General features: G+C 38.3%; 1 pseudogene; it reads right to left on the reverse strand.

The window, feature by feature from the left end:
* Window positions 1-11,749: 11,749 nt before the first annotated feature.
* LOC149142181 (putative inactive purple acid phosphatase 2 pseudogene) lies at window positions 11,750-13,084 on the reverse strand (annotated as a pseudogene).
* Window positions 13,085-13,336: the final 252 nt, after the last annotated feature.

Genomic DNA, 13,336 nt, shown 5'->3' on the forward strand with positions numbered 1-13,336 from the left:
GACAAGGCTCAATTCTTACATCAGCTAGCTCCCCTCTCTCTCTCTGAATTGTGTCTTTTAAATATAAAAACATCCAAAGGAAACTTGCAACAAACTGATCTCTATATTCAATATGAGATCTGAGAGATCTTGCCCATCATGATTCAGCTGGAACAAGTCGAATTTGATTATTACAATTGGGCAATTTGGAAAATGGCCGCAACAGCAAATCTACAAATATGTCCTTCGAAGAACCTTTATTTTCTCCCAATACAAGCCGAATTTCTGAAAACTTCTTAATGGGAAACTGATTCGGTCCGTTCTGAAGAAAACCCATATCTCGAATTTTCCAGAATCGCTTTCATTTGCCCAAAACATCCAATGAAAAATGGTCACTTCTTATGCCAGCGAATTCTTGAGTTGGAATATCAAATTATCTGTTGAAGACCAAATCTGCAATCTGTAAGAGATCTTGGAGGCTAAAATCATGAGTGAGGTTATAACGAATGAATAAGCCAAAATCATGCATAATAATCATTAATTATTAAAAATAAATGAGATCAGATATTATTTATCCACAAGAGCATAAACTAGCATTTGCACCAGATGTTGCAAAGAAAATGCCGTAAGGCATAAAGTGCGGAAATCCATTATCCATGTAGTGTGTGCATTATTCAACAAGGTGGATCTCTCTAAATTTGTTGCAAACATTTATGTTGTTGCATTGCTAATTTATTTAGAATCTACTACTACCTCCTCTTCTTGGAATATTAAATTTCTTATCACCCCATGATGACAATCCCTCTAATTATTGGCATCACAATTTTTGCACTTTAGTGGCTTTACCTTCAACCTAAAAAAACATGAATTTATGTCACTCAATTAAAAAGAAATTGCTAAATTGCTATTTATCAGATTTTGAGTAAAAACAATTAATAACTCATATTTACAACACTTTAAATGTTTACAACCTATTAAGTCTTGTATTTATAACTCATATTTATAACCTTTTAAAATGAAACTAACTATCTATATTTTTATTAATAATAAAAAGAATCTTCTTTATAAATCTAACACTCAAATGCTACTCCTATATATTTATCTTATATTTAATATTGAGTGTCCATCAATTGAATGACAAGATGAAAGCTCAACTTAATTGCACATTTTTGAAGTGCTTTGTGGGAATTCATGTCCCATTAATTTAATGGCAAATTGAAGTTTCAAATACAGCACACATTTTATACCAGATTCAGAGAGTTCATGAACAAACTTTCAAGGTTTTAATGGATCTAGGTCATTTGTATTTTCTCTCATATTCTGGGTCGTTTGTATTTTCTCTGATGTTGACTATACTAGCAATTGTCCCAAAAGGTACAAACCTTAATGTCCTTTTAATGATCAAGCCTTATGTGAAAACAATCATATTGATGCACTAGTGTACATTGATTTGTTACATTTGTCTTGGTCTATAATAGAGGTGTAACAAATATGCATTGCAAGGTATGTTGAGAATTTGGTTATCTAGTAAGCTTAGAGTCATTCTTGAGTCATTATCTTTACCATCTCAGGAAGAAGAAGAAGAAGAATAAAAGCCTATTGAATTGAAAAAGAGCCCTAAAAAGTATTAGGATCCATGGGTCATTTTTTTGCATCATGTAGCAAGATAACATGGCTAATTGATTATGCCACATGAAGAATTAGCCTTTGCCAATATTTAGGTTTATAACTCGGTGATTTTTTATACTAATATTCTTATACCAATTTACCATGATAATTCTATTCTAAATTAAAACATTGTTTGCAGGCTATCGCGGGAGCTGAGCGTTTGCTCCCTGAAAATATACCTTCAAGGTTCCTTAGGTGGATAGCAGAGCTACTATACTTGACATTGGCAGTTTCTAATGTCGGGCTCTGTAAGGCCAGGATGCCCTTTTTGCTTCTTCTTTTTTTTTGGTAAAACAAGAGACACATTGTACCAGAAGACATATAGGGATTCCGCAGAGGATTCTGTTAAGGTTAAAGTCAAATAACTATGAGTAAAATTCATAGGTACTTTTTTGAAGTACTTATTCTATTTCAAGAAAGATCATTCTATTGTACTAAGCAGTGTGAAATGACCCCGCTTAAGTAAATACTGTGTTAGTTCGAATAAGTTTGATAGAATTTAAAATAGGCCATGAACTACTAAGATTTGGCAGAGCTTTATGAATGTTCAGTTAAGTTAGCAGGTTGTTGTCCAGAGGCACAGTTTCAAAGAGAAAATGCCATCTGAAATGAACACTATTTATTTACTTGTGGAAAATAACCATTAAATAGTCCAATTGAGAGGCAAATGCCAGTATGCAGCCTGCATTTTTTATTATCGAAAGAAGTTAAATCTTGTTATGCATACCAAATGACAAACACTAATCATTCACATCGCAATAAGGGTTGGAAATTAATAATTCTGGAGGCACCAAATACAAGAGTTCAATACAACGATAAAGCTTATTAATAAATGCAGGGTAGCATTGTCATGCAGGGCACAACAATCACCCATTTGCTACATGAGTTTCCAAAGCATCACTGGACTCTGGCATGATTAGCATTCAACTTGCATTTTACGAGATAGTAAAACTCATCACTGGACTCTGGCATGATTAGCATTCAACTTGCATTTTACGAGATAGTAAAGATACATGGACAGGGTATCTCTAGAACATGACATCATGCTCCTGAGTAACAAATCTAAAAGAAATCTGTATAAACAAAACAAATACATTTCCAACTGGCTTATCACATATTTCCTTAATAGATAACCTACCATAAACAATCCAAAACTCAAACTGGACTGGACGATCTCTTATATCTAAACAAGACTAGGGACTTGAGGCTGTTGTGCAAATTACTGCATACACATTCCATGACAACCTGTACTACAAACTTTCAAATATAATCTGAGCTCCCATATCCCTCTCAAGGAATTATAAGTTTTTCTCCAGCATAGATGGTGTCATCGGTGTACTTATTTGCAGATTTTATTTGATCAACTGAAACCTGCACTCAACCAAGGAAACAGAACCAGTTACACAAGACTTATACAATGGATAGAAGGGAACAAGATGGCAACTTTAGTTTCACATGCATTCAAAAAGCTGAACAGCAACTACGCTAAGAAATGCTCTACAATAAGGTGGAACAAAGAATAAAGATACTTGATAAATAGAGTCAGACCACTCACCAAAAGAAGTTAATTAAAGCTTGTTATGCATACCAAATGACAAATACTAATCATTCACATTGCAATATGGGTTGGAAATTAATAATTCTGGAGGCACCAAATACAAGAGTTCAATACAACGATAAAGCTTATTAATAAACGCATGGTAGCATTGTCATGCAGGGCACACCAATCACCCATTTGCTACATGAGTTTCCAAAGCATCACTGGACTCTGGCATGATTAGCATTCAACTTGCATTTTACGAGATAGTAAAGATACATGGACAGGGTATCTCTAAAACATGACAACGTGCCCCTGAGTAACAAATCTAAAAGAAATTTGTATAAACAAAACAAATACATTTCCAACTGGCTTATCACATATTTCCTTAAAATTTGTGATAGATAACCTACCATAAACAATCCAAAACTCAAACTGGACTGGACGATCTCTTATATCTAAACAAGACTGGGGACTTGAGGTTGTTGTGCAAATTACTGCATACACATTCCATGACAACCTGTACTACAAACTTTCAAATATAATCTGAGCTCCCATATCCCTCTCAAGGAATTATAAGTTTTTCTCCAGCATAGATGGTGTCATCAGTGTACTTATTTGCAGATTTTATTTGATCAACTGAAACCTGCACTCAACCAAGGAAACAGAACCAATTACACAAGTCTTATACAATGGATAGAAGGGAACAAGATGGCAACTTTAGTTTCACATGCATTCAAAAATCTGAACAACAACTACGCTAAGAAATGCTCTACAATAAGGTGGAACAAAGAATAAAGATACTTGATAAATAAAGTCAGACCACTCACCAAAATACAAGAGTTCAATACAACGATAAAGCTTATTAATAAACGCAGGGTAGCATTGTCATGCATGGCACACCAATCACCCATTTGCTACATGAGTTTCCAAAGAATCACTGGAATCTGGCATGATTAGCATTCAACTTGCATTTTACGAGATAGTAAAGATACATGGACAGGGTATCTCTAGAACATGACATCATGCCCCTGAGTAACAAATCTAAAAAAAACCTGTATAAACAAAACAAATACATTTCCAACTGGCTTATCACATATTTCCTTAAAATTTGTGATAGATAACCTACCATAAACAATCCAAAACTAGAACTGGATTGGACGACCTCTTATATCTAATCAGGACTGGGGACTTGAGGCTGTTGTGCAAATTACTGCATACACATTCCATGACAACCTGTACTACAAACTTTCAAATATAATCTGAGCTCCCATATCCCTCTCAAGGAATTATAAGTTTTTCTCCAGCATAGATGGTGTCATCGGTGTACTTATTTGCAGATTTTATTTGATCAACTGAAACCTGCACTCAACCAAGGAAACAGAACCAGTTACACAAGACTTATACAATGGATAGAAGGGAACAAGATGGCAACTTTAGTTTCACATGCATTCAAAAAGCTGAACAGCAACTACGCTAAGAAATGCTCTACAATAAGGTGGAACAAAGAATAAAGATACTTGATAAATAGAGTCAGACCACTCACCAAAAGAAGTTAATTAAAGCTTGTTATGCATACCAAATGACAAATACTAATCATTCACATTGCAATATGGGTTGGAAATTAATAATTCTGGAGGCACCAAATACAAGAGTTCAATACAACGATAAAGCTTATTAATAAACGCATGGTAGCATTGTCATGCAGGGCACACCAATCACCCATTTGCTACATGAGTTTCCAAAGCATCACTGGACTCTGGCATGATTAGCATTCAACTTGCATTTTACGAGATAGTAAAGATACATGGACAGGGTATCTCTAAAACATGACAACGTGCCCCTGAGTAACAAATCTAAAAGAAATTTGTATAAACAAAACAAATACATTTCCAACTGGCTTATCACATATTTCCTTATAATTTGTGATAGATAACCTACCATAAACAATCCAAAACTCAAACTGGACTGGACGATCTCTTATATCTAAACAAGACTGGGGACTTGAGGTTGTTGTGCAAATTACTGCATACACATTCCATGACAACCTGTACTACAAACTTTCAAATATAATCTGAGCTCCCATATCCCTCTCAAGGAATTATAAGTTTTTCTCCAGCATAGATGGTGTCATCAGTGTACTTATTTGCAGATTTTATTTGATCAACTGAAACCTGCACTCAACCAAGGAAACAGAACCAATTACACAAGTCTTATACAATGGATAGAAGGGAACAAGATGGCAACTTTAGTTTCACATGCATTCAAAAATCTGAACAACAACTACGCTAAGAAATGCTCTACAATAAGGTGGAACAAAGAATAAAGATACTTGATAAATAAAGTCAGACCACTCACCAAAATACAAGAGTTCAATACAACGATAAAGCTTATTAATAAACGCAGGGTAGCATTGTCATGCATGGCACACCAATCACCCATTTGCTACATGAGTTTCCAAAGAATCACTGGAATCTGGCATGATTAGCATTCAACTTGCATTTTACGAGATAGTAAAGATACATGGACAGGGTATCTCTAGAACATGACATCATGCCCCTGAGTAACAAATCTAAAAAAAACCTGTATAAACAAAACAAATACATTTCCAACTGGCTTATCACATATTTCCTTAAAATTTGTGATAGATAACCTACCATAAACAATCCAAAACTAGAACTGGATTGGACGACCTCTTATATCTAATCAGGACTGGGGACTTGAGGCTGTTGTGCAAATTACTGCATACACATTCCATGACAACCTGTACTACAAACTTTCAAATATAATCTGAGCTCCCATATCCCTCTCAAGGAATTATAAGTTTTTCTCCAGCATAGATGGTGTCATCGGTGTACTTATTTGCAGATTTTATTTGATCAACTGAAACCTGCACTCAACCAAGGAAACAGAACCAGTTACACAAGACTTATACAATGGATAGAAGGGAACAAGATGGCAACTTTAGTTTCACATGCATTCAAAAAGCTGAACAGCAACTACGCTAAGAAATGCTCTACAATAAGGTGGAACAAAGAATAAAGATACTTGATAAATAGAGTCAGACCACTCACCAAAAGAAGTTAATTAAAGCTTGTTATGCATACCAAATGACAAATACTAATCATTCACATTGCAATATGGGTTGGAAATTAATAATTCTGGAGGCACCAAATACAAGAGTTCAATACAACGATAAAGCTTATTAATAAACGCATGGTAGCATTGTCATGCAGGGCACACCAATCACCCATTTGCTACATGAGTTTCCAAAGCATCACTGGACTCTGGCATGATTAGCATTCAACTTGCATTTTACGAGATAGTAAAGATACATGGACAGGGTATCTCTAAAACATGACAACGTGCCCCTGAGTAACAAATCTAAAAGAAATTTGTATAAACAAAACAAATACATTTCCAACTGGCTTATCACATATTTCCTTATAATTTGTGATAGATAACCTACCATAAACAATCCAAAACTCAAACTGGACTGGACGATCTCTTATATCTAAACAAGACTGGGGACTTGAGGTTGTTGTGCAAATTACTGCATACACATTCCATGACAACCTGTACTACAAACTTTCAAATATAATCTGAGCTCCCATATCCCTCTCAAGGAATTATAAGTTTTTCTCCAGCATAGATGGTGTCATCAGTGTACTTATTTGCAGATTTTATTTGATCAACTGAAACCTGCACTCAACCAAGGAAACAGAACCAATTACACAAGTCTTATACAATGGATAGAAGGGAACAAGATGGCAACTTTAGTTTCACATGCATTCAAAAATCTGAACAACAACTACGCTAAGAAATGCTCTACAATAAGGTGGAACAAAGAATAAAGATACTTGATAAATAAAGTCAGACCACTCACCAAAATACAAGAGTTCAATACAACGATAAAGCTTATTAATAAACGCAGGGTAGCATTGTCATGCATGGCACACCAATCACCCATTTGCTACATGAGTTTCCAAAGAATCACTGGAATCTGGCATGATTAGCATTCAACTTGCATTTTACGAGATAGTAAAGATACATGGACAGGGTATCTCTAGAACATGACATCATGCCCCTGAGTAACAAATCTAAAAAAAACCTGTATAAACAAAACAAATACATTTCCAACTGGCTTATCACATATTTCCTTAAAATTTGTGATAGATAACCTACCATAAACAATCCAAAACTAGAACTGGATTGGACGACCTCTTATATCTAATCAGGACTGGGGACTTGAGGCTGTTGTGCAAATTACTGCATACACATTCCATGACAACCTGTACTACAAACTTTCAAATATAATTTGAGCTCCCATATCCCTCTCAAGGAATTATAAGTTTTTCTCCAGCATAGATGGTGTCATCGGTGTACTTATTTGCAGTTTTTATTTGATCAACTGAAACTTGCACTTAACCAAGGAAACAGAACCAGTTACACAAGTCTAGAAGACTACAACATGGCAGCTTAGTTTCACATGCATTCAAAAAGCTGGAACACATATCCCCATATTAAACCACGTCCTAATCAGAGAGTTGCTATGATTGACAATCTAGGCCATGACATTGCCACATCACATATACACTACATCCACTTTAATTATAATTTCTTTCTGACGGGCCTTCCGCCGATTCTTGGAATAGATTTGCCAGACCCTCTTCTAGACAGATCTGATATTTCATTCAACTGGTTCATTCAACATTCCCTTTGGCTTCAGGAAGCTCATGGAATTCTAATAAATACATGCCAAGAAATGGAACCAGCACAAATAAAAGCTCTCAAGGAAGGAAGGTTCTGAGCGCTGTTGAAATGACCCCTTGTATTTATCCCGTTGGGATGCTAATAGCTTTGTCTCTTTCAGAATCTGAAGAGAAGTTTGAGAAGGAGGGCTGCCTCAAATGGCTGGACCGCCAGCCCGCCTCGACAATTATGTTCGTTTCTTTTGGGAGCCGCGGCACCCTGTCGGAGAATCAGATTCAGGAACTAGCTTTGGGGCTAGAAGCAAGTGTGCAGCGGTTCCTTTGGGTGTTGCGTAAGGAGCCTCCTCCTCCAACTGAATCCACGATGACTACCGAAGCAGATATGAGGGAGGTTCTACCTGAGGGTTTCGAGACTCGAATCCAGGACCGTGGATTTGTGGTGGATTCATGGGCGCCTCAGATTGCTGTCCTCTCTCATCCATCCACAGACGGTTTCCTTTTTCGTTGTGGTTGGAATTCAATGATCGAAAGCATCTTACATGGAGTGCCGATGATCGCTTGGCCTCTCTTTGCTGAACAGAGAATGAATGCCTTCCTTCTAGTGAAGGAGATGAAGGTGGGCATTGAAGCGTAGAAGGGCGCAGATGCATTGGTGAAGAGAGAGGAAGTGGAAAGAGCAGCGAGGGAATTAATGGAAGGAGAGGGGGAATGGAAATGAAGAAGGGGATGGCAAAATTGAGGGGAAGGCCCATCATTGAGTGAAAACTGTCTTAAGGATGGAAAACATCACGAAAATGGTTTCTAAAAAGCGCAATATTCTCAACTGCCTACGACATTCCAATAATCTGAACCGCCTATAACATTTTTCACTGACGATCTAATGGCTGGATTTTATTCCATCGTCTAACAATCGATCTAAAGGGCCATAACGAGACAACGCGGCATGGAGGGGAGTTCCTTTCAGAGGGAACGCCTTACAGCGTAAATATTTTTGAACTCCTGAAAGGGTATACCTATCCACTCTTAAAACTATTTTGCAGATGGTGCAAGGCTTTATGAACCACAACCCCATGCCAGAATTCAGAGAGTTCACTCATGCAGTTGAATAAGCATTCATGCCATAATCCTAGATTTACTTCTCTGAGCCCATTAGACTTGAATGCTATTCTTCGACACAAAAAATTGCAGACTTCTTCATGCATGGCAAATATCAGTGCTAAATGGTGTTCAACATCCTTGTAATTATGATAAATTTCAGGCGATTGAATTACGATATAACTTTCAGGCAATTTAATTTGATTTGCAGATTCCAAAACATTTTAGTAATCAAATTTCCTTAATATTCTGCAATCTTGAATTTCATTACGTGTGCTCTTAACAACGCTCAGCAGACTTTGCTAGTTTCGATCAGAAGATTGCACCCTCACATTTCTTTGAAGGATTTGGATGAAATGGCATGTTTATTATTATTACTGGCAATGCAATATCTATGTCGATCTGGCCTCTTCTGTGAATTCTACTCGTTTACTGGCATTCCATTTTAGTTTCTCTTTGAACCATCTCAGCTCTATGGTTGTTTCCCATCGATAAAGAAAATCCATGGCTTAAGGAGATTCTCATGACAGAGAAAAGAAATGAAAGCGCGAAGTCATACTTGACATACAGAAAATTAAGAAACCATGAAAGAAAAGAATTAAAGGAATCGGAACCATTATATAAATTGCCATTGTTCCATTACAGTTCAAGCAAAATGTGGCTTCTTGATAGAGGAACATAACAGGCTGCATTCATAGACATTTAATTGCTTGCTTCGTGGACATGATTTCTCATGGATACCACTTTACTCAAATTGCAAAGGCAAAATACATCACAAATACACAGACAACAACTAAAATAAAAGAATCTTTAGCTCCTTATTGACCTACTACTACTCATGATGATCACCAGTGCTGCTGTTTCTGTAAAACCCCATCTGATCCTCTGAGATCATCAAGAGGGACCGAAGAATCTCGCTGCTGTCGCTGGAAGCCCACTCCATCGGATCCACGGAGCTTATGAGCGGCCGAAGAATCTCATGCACGACTATCCATCTATTGCTGAAAACATCCGCAATCTTTATACCCACATAATTGACAGAGAAGGGTTTGTTGTCGCTCACAACCAGCGATTGCCCGTGGAGGAGAGTCTTCAGTCTTGTGCCCGCCGGAAGCTGCACCAGATCTGCCAAAGGCAGCCTCATGTTGGGAACCACATTGTACCTCGCATTGTTCGAAAATTCTTGGCCTTCGCTTGAGAAAACGGAATCGTCGCTGAGAGTAAAGATGGTGAGGTTTTGCAGGCGCAGAAGCTCAGGGGACTTGATGCGCATGGCCAAGGCGAGGATGTTGTAACCGCGATCTCTAAGACTGAGCGCTGCATCTTGCAGCATGAAGGGCGTTATGACATTCAGGGGATGATCAGGACCAGGACTAGCTGATGATGATGGTGACAACCAGCGATTGCCCGTGGAGGAGAGTCTTCAGTCTTGTGCCCGCCGGAAGCTGCACCAGATCTGCCAAAGGCAACCTCATGTTGGGAACCACATGGTACCTCACATTGTTCGAAAATTCTTGGCCTTCGCTTGAGAAAACGGAATCGTCGCTGAGAGTAAAGATGGTGAGGTTTTGCAGGCGCAGAAGCTCAGGGGACTTGATGCGCATGGCCAAGGCGAGGATGCTGTAACCGCGATCTCTAAGACTGAGCGCTACATCTTGCAGCATGAAGGGCATTATGAAATTCAGGGGATGATCAGGACCAGGACTAGGTGATGATGATGGTGATGGTGACATCATTGCAGGAACAGGGGCTCCCGGAGTTGTGTCATAATTACTGTGATCAAGATCAAGATCAAGAAGCAGCTTGTCGACGCCATGGATCGCTAACAGCCCATCATTGAGAATGTCAGGATGCAAGACAAGAACTCCATTAATGTACACTGGATGATACTCGGCCGGCATTTGAGTGGAGGGAGAGATGGAATCTTGGCGGCCACCTCCGTGAGAATTACCTGTGACGACGAGGCTGCAGTGGGCGGCAATGGCTTCCAGGTTTGTTCCGTTGGGCAGCTTTTGCAGATCGGCGTAGGTGAAGAGGCCCTTGGCGATGTGGTGGGAGAAGGCCCATCATTGAGTGACAACTGTCTTAAGGATGGAAGGACGATCTAATGGCTAGAGTTTATTCCATCGTCTAACAATCGATCTAAGGGCCCATAACGAGACAGCGCGGCATGGAGGGGAGTTCCTCTCAGAGGGAACGCCTTACGGCGTAAATATATGCAGAGTGGGGGCAAAAGCTCAAGAGTAAGTGGGTAGAGTCTATACACTGTTGTTGCTACACATTATTTACATCACACCCATTCAAAAGAAGAGAGCCCCAACAAAATTTCAATGTCTCATGTAGATATGGCTAAGAGAATTCTATAGCTATTAGAGAAATTATTTGATAAAAATGCTTCAGCGTGGCCAACTGACTTGCTTTTCTCTGCTACATTATAAGTTATAACCATAGTATTTGCATTCTATTAATTGCTTCTGATGGCTTTTGGATAGTAATATAGTTTACTTTATCTTCCATGCTCTCATGGCATGATATGCATTAGGATTCATAAGCATTAAGCCCTGTCCACTGATCATGTTTCTTTTCTAGATTATAAATAGGTACCCATCCAGAAAACCTGTTTTGGTAGGGTTTTTTTATGCTAGCATGTTATCTTCGTCTTCTATGCTAACTATAAATGCTGAACGCTCTCCAGCCCTGTCCGTTGAACACGTCTCTTTTGGAGTAGAATTGGTATCCACCAATAAAACCAAGTAAAGCTCCAACCAGGAATAAGCTGCCCGCCTTCATAAACTAAATCCAGTTAGAAGATTTCTAAATACCTTTCAAACGTATTTCTAAAACATCATGGACCTGTCCGTCATGGTTCCCAATATAGGAAAGTGTCAATGTTTTCCTAGTTGCATATAGTCTTGTATAACCAAGCTCGTTGCTTCGGTAAAGAGATCTAACAGGTTGTGGAAAGATAGGATCTGTTGGGTGATCAGGCCTAGGTTCCCAAATTGGTTGCCAGTCGTGTCCACCCATTCCAATTACAACATGTATGGGAAGATCAGCTTCACTGTCCATGCTTCCACATGAAAAGTTTTTCATTGGACAAAACTTCTCATACTTGTGAACATGGCCCCATAAGACCAGGTTGACTCTATACTTAACTAGCAGAGGCTCCAAGTGTTCAATCATTTTTTCTCATAGGGGTCGTTCACTGACTGCATTGTCAGTGGTATACATTGGACGGTGACCTTGAAATACTACAAATGGCGTCTTGTTTCTATCAACCTTTTTCAGGTCTTGCTCTATGAAAGCCTATTGATCACTTCCTCGTAAAAAATTAGTTTCAGTGGACATATACAAGAAATGTACAACTCCCAAGTCAAATGAATAGTAGAGATTTTTTGTTGATGGGGCAACATTTCCAGTTGGAAAAGAAGAATCACCGAGCATCTGAAACTTTAAGCTGTAAGGGACCCCACATTCACCACCTCCGTCAGTTCCATACACTTTGGTTGACCATTCAGGTTTCCACGGCTGTAATGGCCAGTCATACTCATGATTTCCCATGCATACATGATAAGGAACCTTGGATGCAAGAGGCTCAATCTGAGTAAAGAATGCATCCCATAGCCATGCATAGCCTCTGGCATAGCTGATGTCACCAATATGAGAAATAAATGTAGGTTTATCCCCAAGCTCTTCAAGGTGGCACTTTAGCCATTTGACTGTACGCTTGCTCTCTTCCTGGGTCCAGAGAAAAGTTTTGTAAGGTACAGAGACTCCCAAATAACCAAAGAGGAATGCAATAGTTTCGTCTGAATCTTTATCTAAAGAAACAAAACTCTGAATTGAACTCCAGCCACCCTCATCGCTTCCGACCTGTCATATAAATGGTGCGCACACATTCTGTTACATAACTTTTTTATCTTTGAGCTCAACATGAGAGACTTAGGTCTAAAACACAATATAAAATAAAAAATAGTAGTAATTAGCAGAAAACGCATTTACTGATCGACGCTCACTTCATTTACAAATACATAACCACATGACTTCCGAAATATTTGTTTTTATACAATACTGAAAGGATTATTGAAACCATAATCACAAAAAATGGGAAATATTGTCCACGAAATAGAAAATTCCGTAAGCTGTGTTTCTAAACTTGTTCAAAACAAATGGAGTTATTTAGGATTTATGGCCTAATTTAGGGGTTTTCAAATCAGACACGTACAATCTTCAAATTTTCATGCCAAATACAAAAGAGAAAAAAGTGAAGAAAACCAGTGAATAGAGGAGTCAAACCATTTCATGTGGACATTTTTATTGCATATCTATAGAAAATCCGGGCCAA

The sequence above is a fragment of the Pinus tabuliformis genome, chromosome X (genome assembly GCF_031772625.1).
Source record: "Pinus tabuliformis cultivar Carrire ecotype Pingquan chromosome X, CPIR1, whole genome shotgun sequence".
Lineage (NCBI taxonomy): Eukaryota > Viridiplantae > Streptophyta > Pinopsida > Pinales > Pinaceae > Pinus > Pinus tabuliformis.